This window comes from Choristoneura fumiferana, chromosome 4 (assembly GCF_025370935.1).
Source record: "Choristoneura fumiferana chromosome 4, NRCan_CFum_1, whole genome shotgun sequence".
Classification (NCBI taxonomy): Eukaryota; Metazoa; Arthropoda; class Insecta; order Lepidoptera; family Tortricidae; genus Choristoneura; species Choristoneura fumiferana.
In genome coordinates this window covers 5,186,453-5,209,891 of record NC_133475.1, presented here as the reverse complement: position 1 = coordinate 5,209,891, position 23,439 = coordinate 5,186,453, and the positions used below count along the sequence as shown (strand labels likewise).

General features: G+C 36.5%; 1 protein-coding gene across 3 annotated transcripts in view; it reads right to left on the bottom strand.

Moving 5' to 3' along the window:
- LOC141427313 (uncharacterized) overlaps positions 1-23,439 on the bottom strand; it is a 62,158-nt gene that overhangs the window by 10,449 nt on the left and 28,270 nt on the right. The window contains exons 1-3 of one of the 3 annotated variants that reach the window (XM_074086644.1): positions 14,660-14,769; positions 14,275-14,555; positions 4,344-4,423 (exon numbers count right to left, since the gene is read on the bottom strand). The gene's annotated coding sequence lies outside the window, so the exon portion shown is untranslated. Of the gene's footprint in view, positions 1-4,343; positions 4,424-14,274; positions 14,556-14,659; positions 14,770-23,439 lie in introns of those variants that run through there. The other 2 variants (XM_074086643.1, XM_074086645.1) reach the window with 2 other exon arrangements.

The window sequence follows — 23,439 nt, the reverse complement described above, 5'->3', positions numbered from 1 at the left end:
AATAACGATCATTACAATTGAGTCGCAAATGTCGATTGAAGACAAGTTGTCAAAGGTAGGCTGGGGTCGTTACCCGCCGGCTGCCCTTGAGCGTACTTCGCCCCCGACCACATATAATTATCGTGCATATAGACGATACGATACTCGCACACGTATCGCACGCACAGTACTTCCGCATGACTCGTTGATATTATGTGAAAAAGTGTAGTGACCTTCATTTACAAGAGTTAACAAATCGTCGGTTCTTTTATGGCCTGTGGCGTTTCATACTATGCCTACACGTGATAATTAGTGCTTTGCATAATTCACGGCACAGGAAAAAATGTTTTTGTGCCAATTCGCAATAACAGAGTGACTGTGAGCGATGCGGGTTCGCCACATTCGAGCAACTGGTGAGGTATAATTATTTTGTTCTTGTATAAACGTTTAAGTTGATCTTTTTACGTTGTCAGTAGCTCGGAGCAGGGCGAGCGGTTGTCATGGGAGCAGAGCTTGTCTGGAGCGCGATCGAATCGATAGGGCACCGGAACGACTCCTGCCCGGGACAACAACGATACGTAACATAACACGTCTTGCATGTGAACCTTTTACGCTGTTTAACGCTTTTAAACTATTTTTAGAAAAACTATACATTTTCAAAAATGAAATAAAAATTATATGTATATCTGTAAGTAAAATGCCAACTTTAACGTACTTATGCATCTAGATATCTGGTAATTTTACTATTTTTAATCCCCGACTTGCGTCTTTTTGCAAAGAGGAGTTGTTATAAGTTTGACCGCTATGTGTGTCTGTCTGTGGCACCGTAGCTGTTAAACAGGTGGACCGATTTGAATGCGTTTTTTTATTGAAAGCAGGTTTTCTAGCGATGGTTCTTAGACATGTTTCATCAAAATCGGTTCAGCCGTTTTTGAGATATTGAATTTTGAAGTGACAAAGTCGGGGGTTTTCCAACTTTTTGTTGGTTAGGTTATTACGATTAACCAATAACGATTCAATTTTAAAACCCTCTATTGTAGCTTCACTTTATGTAACTAATAAACTTTGTAATCAAACCTTTTTAATTCCGCTATTTTTAATTCCACTTCCAATTTACTAAAAAATATTTTAATCAAGTAAGTACTCTAAAAAATTAATTTATTAAAAAATTTAAGTATTCCAAAAAACTTATTTACACCTAAACGTGACACAAAACATTTAATTTTAAACAATATTGTTGTATGTACTTTGAAAGCAATGAATAACAGTATCAACAAGTCTCGCACACTCAAGGAGAATGAAGTAAACAACGTCATGTGGATAGCTTCATTATCTATGTACCTATCTATGCGTGTGTAGAAAGAAGTAACTATGCACACCTCACTTATATGGTTTCCGTTGTGAGATTTAACCACTGGAAAGCATACCTAGTTTTATCAGTGTTTATTCAAAATAATTGTGACTGTTATAGAGACAAGTTAGCTTAAGATTAGTGTTGTAAAATACCGTAGGTATAATAGAGTAAAATTCCAAATGTATTATACCGGTATTATACAATGACGTATATTATTTTTCGTATTTTATGTTTTAATACATAAGTAAATGAAATTTTCTTCCATTTTGGTGACTTAACTAATTCTCAAATGTGAAATCAATCATACTATTGGTGATGCTGTTGATGATCATATATTAGGCTTCATTAGTAAAAATAAACTTTATTTATTACACCAGGGACCCGATAATAAATGCAAGGCAAGATCACACAAGGCACGAAGTGGCATAAAAGCGCATGGTACATTGAAATTTTAAATAAAATCCCGTAATAACATTAGTGCTTGTCAAATGCGTAAAAATAAGATTTCTCTTTTCTTAAACATTACATTTTCGTTTGTTGATAATAATCGATAATCTATACTTCTATACTAATATATATATATATTTTAATTATTAAGACAACAAACAGACACTTAGTTAAACATTGGATTTAAGACATGATAAGGTATAGACCTGGAGGGCCATAACAGTAACAGTACATTATTTAAATAAAAGAGGAAAGATTTGGATTTTTGGATGTTTGTTACTTACGAATTAACTCAAAAAACTACTGGACCGATTTTAAAAATTCTTTCACTATTAGAATGCTTAATTATTCCAAAGTGCCATAGGCTATATTTATTACCAGAAAAAAATTAGGGTTCCGTACTAAACTACAATAAAGTAACTCAAAGTGTAAAAAAAGTTTCCATAAAACATCTTTCATCGCATGCGCTGTAAAAACTATTGATGATAGAACAAAAAAATTTTCGACGATATTAAAGAATATATCAAAATCTATAAAAAACTTCGCTATTCCATATGTTTAACTATTGTAGTTATGTCACTATAACTACTTTTTTACATTTTAAAAAATTAAAAATTAAAATGTATATATGTAACTGTTTGTTCGGGTGGAATTTTGTAAGTTTAATTTGACCCACTTCCCGGTATCCGATTGAGTTGAAATTTGGTATACTAATTCAAGTCTAGTGACAATACAATAATCTGGCAGAGTAATTTTGGTGGTATGAACAGGCTCGTCTGCACAAGAGGGAACTCTTCAACGGTTAAATGGTACCGATTTTAAACTTTAATCAAACATAAATTAAAGTCTGATGAATACAAGTACAGTCAACAAAAGTTAACATTTTTTTTTTTATTTCTATAGTACAGGATCGAATCCTAGTTTGGAAATAGACATACCTATTTTTCTTCAATGCCTATGCTTTTGTGCAATATATATAAGCTGATATTTGGCTTTGTTTCCAATGAAGGGCTACATGGTGATGCGTGTCAATCTATAGTGGACGTCATCTTTCACCATAAACAAATTTGGGTCAGATTTCAAAAAACTTATGGAACCTAAATCAGAGTACGGAATCCTCTCCACTCGAGTTCGACTCGCACTTGTCCGGATTTTTTTAAATAAAACAAATTTTTAAATACCGGATTAAACGAAATTATGTGACAACCCTGATTAAAATCAAAAAATATTTGTAACTCCTGAAATCCATGAGATGGTCATCCGTTTTTTTAGTACGTGTAGTTTATGTTTTGAGTTTATGCTTTTTCTCATTGAAAATGAAATGCGCAAACTTTGTAATTTCGGAGAAAAAATAAATAAAAAAAAAACGAAATTATTTAATTTTGTCGTAAATACACACTAGAAAGATGGAAATGAGTTTGAAATCTATAATTTGAATTCCTCTAAATACCTATAAAAGAAACGAATTTCTAGCGCGTGCCTTTTTCCAAATAAATCATATTGTTCGATTTACGGTTTTAAAAAGTATCCATTTTCAAAAATTTATTACTCAGAAACAAAGCGGAATTGAAACACGGGAGTTCTAGTCTTGCATTTGTAATGCTTAACTCTTTCCAATTATTTAAGAAAAACGGGGACGTCCGATTTTGAGGTCTCAGGAAACAATGTGCGATCGATGTGTTTACCTGCTGAGCTGGCAACGTTGCATTTTTGTTAGTTTTTCTCGATTACTCCATAAAAATTGAAGGAAAAATTAAAATGTGGTCTGTTAGAACTGTTCTTAATATATAAGTTAATGTGTCTACTCCAATACTTAAGCGTGCTAGACTTTTATATTCTTTAAAAACAAACTAATGTTTATTTACGGTTACTGCTAGACGGAGCATGTCAGGTAAACTAAAATAATTTACTTATTAGTAGATTTGAGTATGATTTCTAGTCTATATATAAAAGTGGCATTTATTTAATCAGTAAGAAAATCAACCAATCAGTAATCAACTAATCAGTAAGAAAAGTAATATTTTCGTGTTCGTAATTTTGGTGTAAGGGAAAAGAAAATCTGACTAAAGGTTTGTTATTGTTATTGCCTTTTTAGTGTACTGTAACCACACTAAAACAGACAACAAAGAAAACTATCGCGTACGCTAGCAGCGCGGTTCTCCATAAATAAATATTTACAGAATCCGAGCGCACGACTGTAAAGTTGAGGTGATTCGACTTCTAATTTTAAACCGGTCCATGTTTGCTTCCCGTTTGACCGAGTTTTCCAATTCAAGTAAAAATTGTCGGAGTGTATATGCAAAATAAGACTTCAGTGAACAAGCTTATTCTCTCGCTTGGTCATTTTACGTTCAAAAGGACGTCCTTTGGGTTACCCTCTGTTTTGAGTCACCCTTTTGTTAGATTGTTAAAAAGTTTTTTCGTAATAATCGTAGCGTTTTGCTCTAGTCGCCACGTTAAAACGTTTACACAACCTGTTTATTTACATTCCTTGGCTGGCAACAATACCTTGACATCTTCCATTATCAAGATGAAAAAATTATGTATTTTTGTTTTTACTTACGTTTGTTAACAGCTACCCTGCTTGATGCGAGTGGCGCTTCTTTAACGCGTTCATGACTACGGCTTTGCTCTCACCGCAACCTAAAACAAATGAAAGAAAGACAATTTAATATCTACAAAGCTTTCACAGACGTACCTACCTACACACAAAGTTAACGATGGATCCATGCGGAACCGCCAGTCCTACATTTAAAGGGGGTTAAGTGGTCTTTACTAGGAACCCTTATAGTTTCGCCAAGTCTGTCCGTATGTCTGTCTGTCCGCGGCTAAGCTCAGAGACCGCCCGTACTAGAAAGCTGTAATGTGGCATCGACAGTGGTAAAAAAAAATAGTAGTTAAAGAGTAAAAATAGCAGCCAAAGGTATAAAATATACCCAAACTTAGAAGATTCCGTACACAATACGAAATCCTTATAAAAATATTACTTGATTTCTTCGTAATGGCTACGGACGGGCGTGTCCGCCACGCTTTTGGTCGGTTTTTTTTTAGTGTTAACACAGAGGTTCCCAAACTGTGCATTGCGACTTCTCGGGGAGTCGCGAATTGGTGCACTCAGGTTTTGTGGCCCTTCTATTTACACGCAGGTTGTTGTTGTAGTAAGAAAGTAACAGAAAAGAAACCCTCTGTATTATCAGACCCAAAAAACTCTTTGTTCCTAAAGTAAGAATTGGATAATGGTAGAAGTATTGCAGTGATTTAATGTAGCAAGGATTACGATTATTGTCTTAAGTTCAGGGGTAGGAGGTAGGTAGACGACATCATTACAGTTCAGATTTAATTATAGATGTTTACTATTTATTGTTTCTAGTTTTGTGTTTTTCATTGAAATGTGCAACTTGAACGGTGTTGTTTAGTAAAACTTAATAACGCATAAATTAAAAAAAAAACATTACATTCAGTTTTAATGGTGACCTTAACCATATATCTATAACCTCGGTTAGTTGTATTGTTGACCTAGCTGGTAGATTTTAATATTATTTTTACTTATTTTACCTTCTATGTCAAATTCAACACAAATTTTCATACATTCGTAAATAGAGGCTTGAATCGCGCAAAATATGCTTGTTTTATTGCCTACATTTTCAGTATTTGAGATTATAACGAACGCATTTGAACTATTACGACAAATAATATAAATAAACTATAGCCTCCAGTCTAAGACTATAGACTAGATTGCAGCATTAAAACATACGTTCGTCAGATTTAGACATTGACCTAATTCAACATTTGTAGAGTTGATCGGCTTACGATGCGCACAAATCAGTCAAATCGCTTCAATTGACTTGTATATATGTAAGGATGAGTAAGAAAGCAAACATGACGATTGTAACTGAATAAATCAGTTACGGCTGTGGAGAGCTGCCTGGTGTCGCGATGACGACATTAATTTGAATGAATCGATTCGGATTATTATTTATACAATTATTAAGTATTATACATTATACGTTTATAGTTCATCTCCAACGTAAGAACGTCTCATTGGGCACAGGAGAATGAGAGGTCTCGGGCTTTAGTTTCTACGCGGGCCCAGTGCGTATTATATGAACTTCACGTCACGCATATTATTGAACTGTTTCGCTGGTATGTCTACATTTACGCAGTTTTAGCCCGAGCAAAGCTCGGTCGCCCAGGTACTCGTTAGTTAAGTTAGCCGAAGCAATGTATCGAAAATTAGTCCGATGTTATCCCAACATACTTTACGTCAATTCAGGTTAATTTAAATTAGATTAAATCAACATTTTAAAGAAGGCGGTCTAAAGTTCGCAAATTTAGTTTTATCAGTTGCGAAAAACAGGTGACGGTGCTTTTGTTTTGTTTCTGGCGCATATTCCAGTATGACAAATAAGTTGTTTTTTATATTTAGTTTTTAATTCCGTCAATTTATAGTTCCTGCTCAAGATAGATTTATTTTGTAGATAAGTAGACTAACGTTGTAGATAAATGAAATCATTATTTAGCCAATTTACTCTCATCTACTCAAAGGTTGACTGGTAGAGATCCCTTAAAGGGATAAGTCCGCCTTTGTACAAGTAAGTATCTCAAAGTTTGTCAATTGTGTTTTGTTTCTTTTCTTTTTTACAATAAAGAGTTTACATACACATTTATCCGTCAGTTAAAATTAATCAATGGGTAGTGAAACAGCCCCTAAGTTAATTATCTCTACAAGTGGCAATCTGCACGGAGTGTCATGCGCATGTTCGAATTAGCTTAATTTAATTGTATGTAAAACTAGGCCGAATATCCGGCTATCTGGCCAACGGTCCCACCGAATACCCGGTATCGGGTATCCGTCCAAACCACTATCCGTTTCATCTCTAGTTATTAGTTTTGATATAGTGCCAAAGAAGACCGCATGCGTGACGTGAAGTTCATATAATACGCACTGGGCCCGCGTAGAAACTAAAGCCCGAGACCTCTCATTCTCCTGTGCCCAATGAGACGTTCTTGCGTTGGAGATGAACGATAAACGTATAATGTATAATACTTAATAATTGTATAAATAATAATCCGAATCGATTCATTCAAATTAATGTCGTCATCGCGACACCAGGCAGCTCTCCACAGCCGTAACTGATTTATTCAGTTACAATCGTCATGTTTGCTTTCTTACTCATCCTTACATATATACAAGTCAATTGAAGCGATTTGACTGATTTGTGCGCATCGTAAGCCGATCAACTCTACAAATGTTGAATTAGGTCAATGTCTAAATCTGACGAACGTATGTTTTAATGCTGCAATCTAGTCTATAGTCTTAGACTGGAGGCTATAGTTTATTTATATTATTTGTCGTAATATTTCAAATGCGTTCGTTATAGTCTCAAATACTGAAAATGTAGGCAATAAAACAAGCATATTTTGCGCGATTCAAGCCTCTATTTACGAATGTATGAAAATTTGTGTTGAATTTGACATAGAAGGTAAAATAAGTAAAAATAATATTCTACAAATGATACCTACGATACCTATCGATTATACCCAACTATCGCACTCGAAAATATTTTTCTGTACACATACACATCGACAAAGACTAGGTATAATCTTAATTGTGTTAGTGTAGGTACACGTTCACGTACGCACACAGACGTCCACAGCTGTGTCGGGTCATTGCCCCCACGAGACGCGAAACAAGGTGACTCGAACGTCTGCTTTTATACCTCCCTACTCGATTGAAATTCGGCTTTTGTGCTCGCAAATTTATCGTAATTATCATAATGCAAATATCCAGATGTGCATAAGCATAATGTTAATGTGCATACTTTACGAAAGTCACATTTTAAAAAGATACTTACATATTTTTAAACTGTAAGTAGGTATTTTAAAAACATGATAATTGTTATGCAAGTTATTTTTCATAGTAAGGTAGGTATGGTATATGTATTGAGAATTCCGAGAGTTATCAGTCGATCAACTGTTTTCTCAGGTCGTCGACATGCTATGAATTATGATAGATACGGTCAAGGAGTTTAATTCATTGGCCACCATGGAACCATTTCACAGTAAACGTCATAATGACATCGCAGTAATTAAAAAGGAAAGTCGTAATGACCCCCTGTGTTGTGTAGGGGTGGCCAAGACAGGGGAATGAAAATCACACCCCGTGTCCTAGGCAAACTATGGAGTAAAGGGGGCGAATAATTATTTTGCAACCAATGTTGTAGGAGAATTAACACTTACAATGCGATCGAAGAAACGTATTCTGAAACTTAGTGCTCCATTAAGAATTCCAAACGTTTTTATCGACGTCATAAATATTAAATAATTTAGTAAAAGGGTCATGAAATGCGACATCTTTATAGTTGTCACTGAAATATCGAGACGAAAAAAGTTTAAACAAACAGAACGAAAAGAAAAAATATTACATATATTCAGGTTTCATTTCACTGTCGCATGTCTGTGTATTGAGATGCGCGGGCGCGCCTGTGGCCCACATTCTACGTTCCATATTTCCAGCGCCCTCTATTATTAGATCCGTTTTGTTTGTTGATCACGACACGACCGCCTTCACAGTTCACAGCGAATCCTTTACTATCGAACGAGCAATTACCTATATAAGTAACTTTAAATGTGTAGTGTTAGGTGGCGCCATCTATTGCACCGCAATTGTAGCTACCGGGGGAACTCCTGTACCGTACTTATGTACTATAATTGCTATCTATTCTAGTAGCTAAATTAGATTAGTAATAGTTATTTGACAACAGATGGCAGTACATTCCATTGTTTCGAAAGACGCTTTAGTTTATTAAACTCGCGAGTAATACTTATCCGCTTTCTTCCCGACCTTGGTTAATTTTATCGCAAATAAATCTCTTAAATCTCTTTTAAGAATCTTCTCCGACGAATGAAATAAGATTTCTAATTAGATGCTTTAATTAGAAGATGTTTGAATTAGAAGATTTCTAGGTAGACCGTCATAGTTTTTGAAAAGAGGTAAAATTAAAATTATTTATAAGAACCGAGACAGTAAGAAATCAATTCTCGTAAATCCTACTTAAATTAATTGCGTTAAAATCGTCTGATATTGTAGATATACTATCTGGAATATGAAACATGTATTTATGTAATTTTGAAGTAAAAATTTATTTGATCAACTTAACCGCTAACGCTAACCCTAAATGAGCAACGGAGCGGCGTGACGGTTAAAATGATTTATGAGTAATTATTCTGTTATGTGTAACCTAATATAACAGATTTACAGACACACAACGAATTCCGTGTTCCTTTTCAAAGTACAAAACTCTATCCTTTAAACGAGCAATTCTTATATATTTCGGGGATCTCGAAAACGGCTCCAACAATTTTGATGAAATTTGGTATGTGGGGGTTTTCGCGGATGACAAATCGATCTAGCTTGGTCTTATCTCTGGGAAAACGCTTATTATCGAGCTTTAGCCCGAGCTAAGCTCGGACGCCGAGGTACTAAATAATTAACACGACTATTGGACGAGGTTTCGTTTTGTAAAATCCTTTTCCTGTTAATCCTAATCGTTTATAAATTAATTATTAAGTTTATAATGATTGTTATAGATAAAGTTACGTCATCAATGCAAAGGGTTCAGCAGCTGTTTGTACACAATTATACTGTCGTATCATAAAATACATAAGATCTATTTCAAGACTTGTAACAACCAAAGCTTATCCATTTGGAAAGTGTCCAACAACTTTATAACATATTCCATTGTTTTACCCGATGAGCACTTTAATTTTTTTTATTGTGTTAAAAATTTATCTTTTAACCTATGTTCATAGAAAATAAGTAAAATCTTTTATTTAATTGAAAAAATAACAGTTTACCGTAATAAAAAGAACTTAAATTAATTTTTTTTTGACCCACGAGATGAGATGACATGTCTTGTTAAATTCACATTTAATTCCGACGATATATTGGTCTTCTTTTCCCAGTGTTCATGTTTATGCACTTGGTCTGAATTTAATGTACATAGACGAATTTGTTAATTCCCGCTTATAAGTACTTAAAGTTTGTTGTCACTCACACCGACCCGCTATCCTTCAGTCTAAGCTGTTTGTGTGTCAGTGGGTCAATAGCTGCAAGCGTTGTGCAAATAAGCCGGTGCCGGTTAAGTCGTACCTACTTTACTGTTTGTATGTAGGTATTTGTATACCGATACATATCTTTCCCATATCATTTCTAAGACTCCAAGTCCACGTACTTAGTTACGGGTTTTTCAGATAAATTTTCTTATAAATCGCGTTTTTAAAATAGGTAAGTATAGGTAGTGCCACGAGAGTTAAAGAGAATGATTTGATTACACACACAGCTACAACATAGCGTGTAATGACAGCAGGATCTTGACTTTTACACATTCATTCTCCTTTTGTGCAATTAGTTCTTTTTGTAGCTATGCGTGTAATCATAATCATTCACTTCAATTTTCGTGGCAATACCTTAGGTACGTAGTTACGTTCTTGAGCAGAAAAAGCAATTACAATTTAATACGACAATCAAACAAAGCATCTAATTAAAAATCAAGTTTATCAAATTTACGATTTTCGATTATTCTTAATATGTCATGAAAGTAATAATACAGTTAATATAAAATTAACAAGTAATTAAGTATACTAAAGAAAAAAAACATTTATATCATTGAACCACTTTTAGCTCATTCATGACGCAACTGGCAACGTAACTACCTTAGTTGATCATCACACATGCAATGCAATGTAATAAGAGCGCAGGCGATGATGTGATACAGACGAAATTGTGCATAAGAGTAAGTGGTTAAATCGGACTGTAGCCAGGTCAGTAGGTCAGTGTCACACACAACCGCACAGTTCGATTCAGCATTTAGTATTCCGAAATCTATAACGATTATATTTTTACAGCTAATCAATCTGCAAATATCGACTAATAACATCCAGGATATCTTCTCGGTATTTCAATTTTACGGTAACATTACAAATAAAATATAGAGTATACGAAAGCAAACTAAAATTGTTACCTGGAATGTTATCTTATCTAAATCTACAATGCATCGTGTTACCATCCTATCAGTTCAGACGGCAAAAAATAGACGATTCATAGGGTTTCACACTACCTACCTACGTAAATAAAAAATCTCCTGCGCTACGGACGTTTCTATGAAAAATCAGATGGAAAACAAACTTAATATCTACGTAAAATGTAACGTTTGGTTGTTAGAATCTCTATCACATTTTTTTTTATTCGACTGGATGGCAAACGAGCAAGTCTCTCTCTCTCTCTCTCCTGATGGTAAGAGATCACCACCGCCTAAGATGGGATATCTCAAGTGCCAGTAATTTCACCGGCTGACGTACTCGCCACGCTGAAACACAACAGTGCAAGCACTGCTGCTTCACGGCAGGATTAGCGAGCAAGATGGTGGTAGAAATCCGGGCGGACCTTGCAGAAGGTCCTACCACCTGCAAGCCCTGCAAGTACCTGCCTGTTAGTATTGTGGTGTCTAAGGGTTACAATGAAAAACACTTCCAAGTTCAGTTCAGATGAGCAGATAATGAATTCAACAAAATATAAATAACGTGCGCTCACAAACATCGTAATTCTCTTTCATTGTCGTTAATTAACTTTGAAGTACACTACTGACGATGAACTGAAAGAAAGTCCTCGTCTGAGACGTATCGTTTAAATATACTTTGGAACCACCACTGCAGTCTGTAAATTAAATTAAATGATTTAGTAATAGCAATCGTGGATAAATGCCCCAATGAGCAAAGCAATGCGGAAATAGAGGTGAAAGTGGGGTGAAAGCGGCGCGCGCAACGTTTACCTAATCGCGCTACCCGGCGCGCGCGCGGCCTCACGTTACATCAGACCCACCACACTGATGTGAAAGTCAATGTTACATTAGATGATCGTCCCGCTTTATCCGCATTACGACCTGATAATTTGCCGATGAAGACATAAAATTGTAAATACAATTCGGCTAAAGGAACGCCACGCAGCACGCATTAGATACAGATTGTAGATGCACCAAATTGATTTTTATTGTATAAATAGAAAGTAAGATAAAACCAACCAACACTAGCATAGCTGAGCACGTTGCCAATATCAAAGACGCCAATGTAGCTCACTAAAAGGTCAGAGTAAAGAGGATGTCTAAAAATAGCTTGCTCACATAGAAATAGAAAATTGCAAATGTCACTGAAAACATTGTTGTGACGACATTGCAATATCTAATTAACTTCTTACAGAATCAAAACACTCAAAAAAATGAAAGAACTTAAGGTACCTACGTGATACAAGTTTTAAATGAATTGATGATAAGCATAAGTATCATTAATGTATTGTTTTTCAGATAAGTAAAATAGATCATTAAGAAAACGGAATGTATTAGAGAAAGTACTTTGTAGGTGCCTATATATATATCGTAACTATTACAGTGATAGCACTGGTATCTAACTAGGTCGGTGCAGACTTAAATACCTAAATAACCAACGAGTTAACGCAACTACATATTATTGAACTTTAGTTTGTGTCCAATACTCACATTATGTAGTTAGTTTTTTGAAAAACACCTTTTTTGTTTCGGCCCTATCAAGTTCCTATAACTTCCTATTGCTGCTAAGTTTCCTTACTCTTACTGCTTCAAATCTATATATACACTTAAAAGATTTCGTAAAACTAGCTAGCACGATTCAAAACGTATTCGTATGACAATATGATTACAATTATCAGCAAAATCCTTGACCTAAATTAGAAATAGATAATCATGGATCATGGCCCAGTTACGGAAGAACTAGTTATGTTCAATTGTAAATTACGTCTATACATCAGTCACAACAACAACTTTCTAGCTGATAACGGAACGCAGAAACGGAAAATTAAATATCTAGATACCAACTACCTTCATTTATGAAGAGAATGAAAGGGAAAACATGTTTGTTAGTATTGTGGTGTCTAACGGTTACAATGAAAAACACTTGCACGTTCAGTTCAAATGAGCAGATAATGAATTCAACGAAATATAAATAACGTGCGCTTCATTTTGTGGTTGCAGTCAGTTAAAAGCGTTCGATGAATTCCAAGATGATAAAACGAAATCACTTCGCAGAGTAAAAAAAGAAACAGCAAATTTTGGGAGAATATTATGTCGTAACAAGACTTGAAAAACATCTTTATACTACTGTGTTGAGAAATCTCAGCATCCGCTAATCGAGACAATTAATTTGGACAGGCAATTTATTTCAATAAAGATGATACCGATCGAGTTGCAGTAACGAGTAGGTACCTTACCTACCTATCTTCCTCATAGCACTGCGTCGGATTGAGCTAGTAGGAAACGCCGGCCGATCGTGCCTTGACCCACTTTAGCCTATACTTTACAAGCACGCTGGTCGAACTCACCATTCGAAATCAAGTTTCTTGCAATCATCACACACAGCAAACTCACGGAATACTATTGATTACCTACTTAGCAAAAGAGAGAGAAATACCTACAATCCCTAATTTTGGATTAACTTAATGCATTTGCATAAGAATATTTGTGAGGTCGTGATTTATTTCTCTTAAACACATGGTTTAATATCCGTTAAGTATATCATATTACTACCGATTAATAATGTCATTGGAAATCTTAACCTACTTATGCATCTAAATCCTACGTAGCTATTACTATAATTTGGAGTGTACGCAAATCTTTTTCTTTACAGTGATATTAAAAAATACGAACGTGTAAGTTGTCAACATTGTCAAACGATGATCTAAAATTAGTGAACTTGTACACGAGGTCGCTCGCACCGCGCGTCAGTCGAGTCGTGGTAAGATGGCGCCCGTATATATCGCGATTTCGATTGTCTCATTAGCTTCACGCTTCACAACCTCGCTGTTAGGCTCACAATGAGTGATTTAGTTTGGTGAATAGAATCACCCGTAACAAAAAAACATGTTTGCCGTGGCTTGTGGGAATTCACGGAATGTTCGCACAACTGCATCTCGCAGTCGGAACGCAACGATTTCTCAGGTATAAAAAGCATTCATAATTTGTTTGTAGCATGATTTCCATTCCAAGATATTTTATTTTACTTTTATTTTACGCAGTACTTTACCACTATAGGCATGACACGCTTGCTAATAAAATCATAGAAAAAGTAAATAAGGAAACCTTTTCGTTAAATTATACCTAAATACAGCCCAACCCAGCCCATTTTAAAATAATTTAACAAATATTGTGGTCAATTATTTCTATCCATTCATTTAGGAGCTTTCGAATATTTGGAAATATTGTGTTTTATGACTTGTTTTATGCTTGAAGTGACAAAGCAAGCCAACTCAAAACTATCGTTTAGAATGAGATACTACCTGCTACGTTAACGTCTTAATGCTTTAACGTCTAAAACCTTTGCGTAAATATTTGGAATGCTACAATCCGAGATCAATATACGATGGAAATAATTTTGAAATAGCATTTAAATAGAAAAGCAAAGTTACTCACAGTGGCCATTGAGCTGCTCTAGAAGTCCAAGCAAACAGATAACAATCCAATAATGACACTAATCACTTGTTTAACGCGCATTAATAATAGCTGCAACGTACACTCCACTTTATTTAGTAAACACAATCCACTGCATAAAGGCAAATCTTGTCTGTCGTTTTCCAAGCACTTCGGGCACACAAATTCCACTTGTTTTTTAAAATAACAGTATAAAAACGATTACATAAAACTTCACACACCGTATCTGTGTTCACCCAGCCCAGTTCTAAGTAGGCAGGTACCTGTAACAAGACAAAGCGGCTGTTGAGTTTATGACTTCAAGAAAATCAATAAATGTAAACTAAAATAACGTTCGCTCTTATAAAGTGATAAAACCAGAACGTACTTTGCTGATGTTAGTTAAATTGATGATAAATTAAGCTGTGACGTAAAAAGTCCGTGATTCAGTTGTATAGACGTACGCACGATCGGGCGGCCAAAGACTGACTGGCTAGATTGGACGGCTGTTGCTGGCGCAGTGGGGAGTTGGGGAGGTCCGGGGGGAGGGCGAGAGCAGGCAGGCAGAGAGGCAGACGGACGGAGGGAGGACAGATGGAGGGAGGGAGGGCGTCTGACCGACTGGTTGGTCGACCTATTGGCATCCACCAACACGGTAAAGCCGCGTTTACAGCAGGAAATAATTGCGTGACAACGGCACTCGAGCACGAAGTTTGCTCTTGAGATCCGAATTATTGCAAATGAATGAACTTGGGCTAGAAACTAAATAGAATTTATTCGCTTAGCAAGAACAAGAATTTACTAATCATAAAACTAGAATATACTTAATGATTGTACTACACAGAGCAAGGTAATTTATGTAGGTAAGTCTTCGCTACCTGTGTACCAGTTTCTATGTCGATCGGTCATCCGAGAAGCAAACGCAACCTTCAGGAGGTTCTCATGGCCGCGCGTTTGTCCATTAAGGTCATCCCGCTGTTGCTGAGCTCCGGCAGTGAAGCGCAACTCAAACCAGACGTTAGCAAATTTTAACAAAAACTGATCTAGAACAACTTTAATGAAGTACGATAACGTTATACTTACGATAAAATTATTTTTATAACTGACGTATCATGTTTGATAAAACTTTAGTGATTAACAATGCTTTTCGTTTAACTTATGAGAAATGAATGATTGTTTTGCTTAAGTGAATAATGATCGTAATCAATATTTCAATCAATATCGGAAGTGTATAAAATGGGTGACATGTATTCCAAGAAAAATGTTTCTTCCAACTTAGGTAGGTACACCAATATTTTAAATGTGAAAGTAAATAACTGTTTGTATTGGTCTGTTACCTCTTCAAGCTTAAAACTGAACTGATTTAAATGAAAATTGGTATAGAGATAGTTTGAGACCCTGAGAAGGACATATTAAAGATTTGATCCCGGAAAATGACGTAGTTACGGGATCCCGGTATCAGTATCCCGGGATAGCGATAGGTACACAAATTCTTGGCAGTTGAAGTCATGGGCAAAAGCTAGTACGGATATAAGTGCCAAAATCTTTATATCACATGCGAGACGAACCGAAGTGACAATTAAAATCATCACTTTCGTTATCATGATGTTAGCCACGCCGCTATTTTACAGATAAGTAGGTAATGCCACTCGCTTTACTTCCTACTTGATTATAGCTTCTTTGTCACGTATCTCTCAGCCTTGGTTATTTATTACGTTAACGTTGATAATTACGTTTGTTTCATTTATTTCTTGTTTCGTATTACGAACGACGTCTTAGATAATATTGCTACAGTATTTTTTTTTTCATATTGGATAATGAGTATACTTAATATCCGCAAAGTAAACATAGTTTCACCTTCATTATCATTAGATAATTACGACACAAAGCAGCTAGTAACAAAATTATCCAGACTACAAATATATACTACAACAAGACTACAGCTAGCTAACGATGTGCCGAGTAAAACGTTTTCTAGAGCTAAGTAGAAGTTGTCACTTCAGCAGCATTGAGGTCGACAAAATACGTAAATGTTAAATAAAATTTTAAAGACTATTAAATCGTGCACATACTAGTTACTATACTATAATATAAATACCTAATTAACCCAATTGTAACACACCAAAAAAAAATGAGTTGTATGTAATGAACAATGTTAACGTCTAATGAACATGTGAGTAACTCAAAAAGAAAACGATAATATTTGATAAGTTGCGCGAAAAAAATTCATGGGCATAAAATCAGCCCATTCAAATAAACATCGACTTGTTACCCAGCGTTAACCATTCGAGCGTATAAGTTGGTTCGCATCGAGTTAACTATGTATGTATACGATAAACTTCGAGGGGGTAACGCACTTGTTGGATGTTTTTTTGTTTCCTACGCGCCGAGTCATCGCCTTGCTTGGCTGCCAGTCCTTTTTTACGCAGTCGAGTCTCGTGTCGCAGCCGCTAGCAAACCTTTTACTAAATGGCTGCCAAGTTAAGGTTAACCTACTTACTATCATTAAATCGCCATTCGTCAATTTGTTGCAAAATTTTGCTGACGCAGTAATCGCCCTGCCACGGTTTATTTGCCAATCTATATAAATCATCTCAGCTCAGTCAGCCTATCTACGTCCCACTGCAGGGCACAGGCCTATCAGAATGTAAGGGCCTCAGCCGTAGTTTTCACATGAGCCCTGTGCGGATTGGGAATTACACACACATTTTTTTTTATTTCTTCGCAGTGTGAGCAGGTTTTCCTTCAGCATAAAGGTCATGGTAAATTTCACAGGCCATTCCGGACATAAATTCCTAAAAACTCAGAGATGTGAGCCCGGGCTCAAATCTACAACCCTCTGCTTGAGAAGCTGTATAATAGGTCAAGAAAACCACCAGGCTAACTCGACTTAATTTTCATTGTTTGTAAGTTTTTGGACGGGATGTGTGTGGGTCTTGCTCGCTAATCCTGCCATGTAGCAGCAGTGCTTGCTCTGTTGTGTTTCGGCGTGGAGAGTAAGACAGCCGGTGAAATTACTGGCACTTGAGGTATCCCATCTTAGGCCTCTAGGTTGGCAACGCATCTGCAATCCCCCTGGTGTTGCAGGTGTCTATGGGCGGTGGTGGTCTCTTACCTACCATCAGGAGACCCACTTGCTCGTTTACCATCCAGTCGAAAAAAAAACTAAATTGGTTGCAAAATCATTTTAATACCGATTGAAAGCTTTCTTGATTTTCATCCCTAGAAAATGCAGTTCCAAGTTGCGGGAAAAAAGCAAATTCGGTAAACACAATCGTCAGTAAGTACTTAGGTATTTTAGATATTGCAACATTGCAACACAGTCGATTACAAGGTTATCCATCTGCACATCGTGCATGGCATGGACACGCTGACAACTTGGTTACCGATTGGAAATTTCAGCTGTTTATCACGTACGACTATGAAGTGATTCTTATGTTGTTCGTGTTCCTGCTGCAATATTGTTTGACCGTTGAAAGGACTGGTACACGGCAGTATAAGACGTTCGGAGCAAGACGGGACCTGTTCTAGAGAAAGTGACCGTTGCCGGGCGATTACTTTCCAAGCTGCCGGTTGCCGGGTTTCAGTTGCGACGCGGACCACGTTCAGGGGACTACCGTTACGTTTGGTTTGCGTAACGAGGTCGCGCATAAGTTTGGCGTTCTCAGCTCTAAGCACCCACACTTGTCATATTATTGATGTCAACAACTTAGCTAAGTAATATGAAACCTACACGATATCATCAAAACGGGCAATAATGCTGAACGGTAAATTAACACAGTGTTTTGTAATAGAAAAGGTGACGTAATCGCACTTAGTAATGAGGGAGGTTATTAATTTGTGCTGAACGCGAGAAATCGTCTCGTTACATAATCAGATATGTCGTAAACATTTCGCCGGTTAGAACTAATTAATTAGCAGGCCATCATCCAAAACATCAATGGTCTAATCGTCACTTATGTGGATGGAATTTCTTGCAGGTCGGCTGATAAGGGGACAGGTGAAAACATACTTTAGCTTAAAAATAATTCAACAAAATATAACTTACGTACACGGCAGTACACGAGAATGGTGGAATCATTTGATTCCTGACCCATCGACCCAACCCTATATAAATCTCACAGTGGCATTATGATTCTCTTTATCAGGCAATGGGCACTATGATATTTCCTATGAAAAGGTTCCATAGTGGGTTATGTGTATAAGTGAAATGAAACCCTGCAGCTAATAGGCTATACACAATGCGTTTGTTAGTATAGCACGCGTGGGGGGTAAACAGGCCGGTCAGGTCAGGAGACTCGGGGGGCGAGTCAACGTCCTGCAGGGTGGTTGAACGAGGGAATGCCCGCGAGCTTGTGAGGTCGACTCGAATAGAAACATCCTTCACGACTATTTGGAACACCTAACATAAAGCGTGTCACACCCTGAGCAGATACGATAAGATATCTGTATCTTAACTGAACGCATATCTGTCAATATCACTCCCTATACAATTCAATGAGCTAAAGCGTGTCACACACTACGCAGATACGATAATATTTTATCTGCGTATAATAACTTAATGATCTGAAACTATCACACACTACGTAGATACGATATTACGAGACGATACATTCAGTCTAAATCCTTCAAACTGAGTAGACTTGTTTTTTTGGTGCGGATTGTTTATACAGGATGTTTTTGTGTTTATCTTTTCTAGATTTACTCGCGTAAAGCGGGGCTCTCACATCAACCTGTATTTATCTGCAGATAAAATACTATACCATATTTATATCGGCAGATATTATACACATCAATTTATATACGCAGATAATATCTTTGCCATCTTTCGATATATGTCGGTGCCCACAGAGATACTTCACGATAAAATATAAGTTATCTGCGCTGTGTGTGTTGTATAGGGAGCGATATTGACAGATATGCGTTCAGATACAGATATCTTATCGTGTCTGCTTAGTGTGTGACGGGCTTAACAACTGGTACAGGATGGTTTGTTTATCGTCAGATTTCAATATGCTTCTGCATTGTGTTGTGTATGACAAATGCGACAGATAAAAATAACATTAACAGAAGCTGGACATTATTGGAATACTAGAACTATTGTTAAAATTAGTGTTTGATTCGCCAACAAATTGTTTTGCAATTTATGGTCAATGTGTGTAATTATATTTTACAATATAAAAAAAATGATTGTAATATAAATGAGGCGGTAAAAGATTGCCCTGAAAATATCACCGGTATCCAATGCCAATTTAAAGCTGACTCTAAGCACATTTTGAAAACAATTACATTTAACCAGCACTGAGAGTGCAAAAAAGTGCCGAAACGTTGGAATGTAATAAAAGAATAATAAAAGCGGTCGCCGTTACGCGATGAACGGTCAACTCCCGCGCCGCTACTCGCGGCATGCCCGAGCGCATACTAAATAAAACGTGCCTTTTATCAAATTAAATTCTGAAACACTATGTCACTTACATCAAGGAGATCAGAGACATAATATTTAATATAACTACAAGTAAGGTCACACTCGCATTGGCAAATTTATTTATAATTTAAGTACTACCAACCAATCGGGATTCAATCAAGTGCATTATGTAAGATAAGCCAGAACAAAATAAAGATCAAGTGCGGGTAGTTTGGAAAAGTCACGCGGCCAAACGAACGTAATACCATGTAATACCTTCCATTATGGTCTACTCTTGCCGTGCGTGACCAGAGCCGTTACGATGTGACCGAAACGTTGAAGTGATTTTAAGAATATCTTGTGATTACCAACTGGGGTGGTTTAATTATGTTGAGTGAAACTCGCTTAAAAAAACCGGCCAAGAGCGTGTCGGACACGCTCAAAATAGGCATATTTTATACCTTAGGCTGCTATTTACTCTTAAACTACTAATAATTCTCAAGCAAACTTAGCCGTTATAGTTCTCCTTGTAAGTTTGATATACTTACTACCAACCTGTATTTTTTCAAATTTTTCCACCCACCGGTTTAGATTTTAGAGGGGGGGGACGCTCGATTTTAATGAAATGGCGAAACTGTAAGGGTTCCGTTCTTGCCATTTTGGCTCCGGAACCCTAAAAAACATTTAATTTTATCAATGCATCTTTGTAAAGTTTTCACTGAGTAGGTATTGCCAAAAATCAAGGCGTTCTGCACAACTGTTATTATTTTCATCAACGCATTAGGTATTTAACACGATTGTTTATAACTTGCGTCATAAACTGTCATAACAACATTGCGAGTAGTAAATAAGAGTTATCTGCCAAGTAAATAACGTCCAGCGACACTTCCTTATCTCCCTGGGACATTGCGCTGCGTTTATCTAAACGAAATATGCAGCGAGCGACCCAAATATGACTGTGTTACAGAAACAGGCTACGAAGAAGCGTTACATCCGTGACATCCGTCCCAATTTAAAGTGTTGCATTACTGTCACATAAATCTTCATGAGATGTATTTGTGGTCATTTTGCAAATCGGATTTGAAACGTCGAGCATAGCATGAAGCCATAATGGCGAGAAGAATCGATGGTCAGGCAGATATCTAATCTACGTCAAATGTTACATGTGTTTGGATGAGGACGTCTAAAAGTGTGAAACACGAGAACGTTTAAGAGTCAGCTAACATCTGAAATTCTGGGGGCTGCTCCAAAATTGGTAATTCGTATCGTACCTCTCTTTACTCTCCTATTTAATTTAGTATAAAGCCTGTACTAAAACTAACACATTTCTGGCTTGGCCTGGTACTCGTACCACAAGGCCTGGTCTGGCACCTTATACTAGGTTCTTATCTTGGTAACAATATGAGAAACATATTTAAGTACCTAATTATTTCTATGCTAAGGATGCTCTTCTATTGTTGTGGAGCGGAATGGAGTGTGGACTGTCACATTCCTGATTAACGGAGTGCGACGTGAATTTTGACTAATCCGCTCTACTTTAATGAAATCGCACCATTAGTCAAAGATACAAGTCTTTCCATATAAGATCGTGAATAAATACGCAAACGTAGCTGCAACATTTATTATTAGTCATGTTATGGCATCATGGTAACATCACCTCAAGTAAATCTGTGTACCGTTTGACTGCATCAACACTATTCAAGTTTATTCAACCCGTTTACAATCAAATTTTTGTGGCATGATATAACTCCACCTAGTCAGCAGTGTCAGCACTTGCTTTAATTACTCCTGCCAGCTGCCAGACAGCCTGGGCCGACAGTAACCCGACCTGGTAGGTATTTCGCCTACACGTTCCTAAGTCGAGCTTAATTAACTGTCTATGTTATTACGATTACATTCAGTCTCAAATAACATTTAATTTATAATGTCTACTAGTTTGCATTGCTTTTTTTTCTCACGACTAATACCAGCTGTTGCCCGCGACTTCGTGCGAGAAATTTCAACCATCGCTAGCCCACGAGAACAATGCGTTTTTGCAGTTTTCTGTCTCAATCAAGCTTATACAATATCGGATTGCCGAAATGTATCCAAATTATCCACCTAATAGCAAGAAACTTTCGAATTTATAATATTAATGTAGGATTTCAACGTATCATTGCAGGTGATGGTGTGCGTGTGATGCAATGTGATTATATCAATGTTGCACATTACAATTCCACGAGGTCTTTTGAACCGGATGTTCAGTAAAATTAGAACAAAACATTGAAAGTTGATTTAGTGAATAGCAACAAAATTAACGGAAATAAATTTAGAAATAAGTTATAACTACATACTGGTACCTGTTGTGTACCTAACAGTAATAACTAACAGTGCACCAAACTTCACATTCTATCATACGTCCAAAATGTAAATAATATGAATTTTGCGTATATCTACGATTCTGTACGAAAAAGATCAAAAGCATTTTGATTCTAAAAATTTGTATGTAACATTTTAATGACATATACATACAACGTATGATAAACTGTTTGGAGTACGTCTCACGTCGCGGCCCGACCTTGCCTCGCTATATGGACATTCGCTTATTTGGGATACAGTAAGGTCGGCGCTGCGCTTTTTGCACCACGCGCTCTGTACAATATGATTGCCATGTTTACTAATCAAACTTTCTTCAACGTATCATTGCTGCTGCAATGCAATGTTGCACATTACAATTCCACGAGGTCTTTTGATGTTCAGTAAAATTAGAACAAAACATTGAAAGTTGATTTAGTGAATAGCAACAAAATTAATGGAAATAAATTTAGAAATAGTTAGACTACATACTGGTACCTGTTGTGTACCTAACAGTAATAACTAAATGCACCAAACTTCATCTTCATACGCAAAATGAAATAATATGATAATTTTGCGTAATCAGAGGTACACGATTCTACGAGATTGTCAAAGAACAAAAGCATTTTTGGATATCTAAAACTGTTGTTGAACATCTTAATGACATACATACAACGTTTGATAAACTGTTTGGAGTACGTCTCACGTCGCGGCCCGACCTTGCCTCGCTCATGGACATCGCATTTGGGTCAGTAGGTCGGCGATTTTGCGCTTTTTGCACCACGCGCTCAGTCTGTTGCAGTTTACTTCAAACTTCACTTTTCAAGCATTGCTCAAGGCTCAATCATACTCAAGGCTTGCGATACATTGTAATACGCCTGACATTTAACTCTTATGAAGTTTCGGAATAAAACGTATTGGAACGTAAAAAATTCTGTTGTGTGTGTGTGTGTGTGTGATGTTCATTTTACAATTTCATCAAACTAACAATTATTTTGCACATCATATGCAAGTTAAGTATATAATGGTGTCAATTAACAATTTCAATTCCTTAACTGGCAAAGTTGCTTTCCAATACGTATAAGAATTTAAAAAAATATATCAATTTCACACACACACACACACACGTGACACACACATTTATCTCCAAAGGACAAAGTCTAACTAAACCCTCTATTTTTTTCCAAAATAACATAAATTTGGTCCCCTACCCTTCAACTGTTGTATCAACGAGCTCGCAGGTAGATTACTCTCTATTTGGGCATAGTGTTTTTGTGCTTCCAAAAAAATCTGTATTCGTTCAGAAATTCAAAATCATGGGATAACTTTTTAAATAAATAAAAATAGAGAACAATTATTATAGATACCTGTGATCTCCCTGTGATTATAACCTCAATAAATATTTTAAATTAAATTAGTCCCAATCCTCA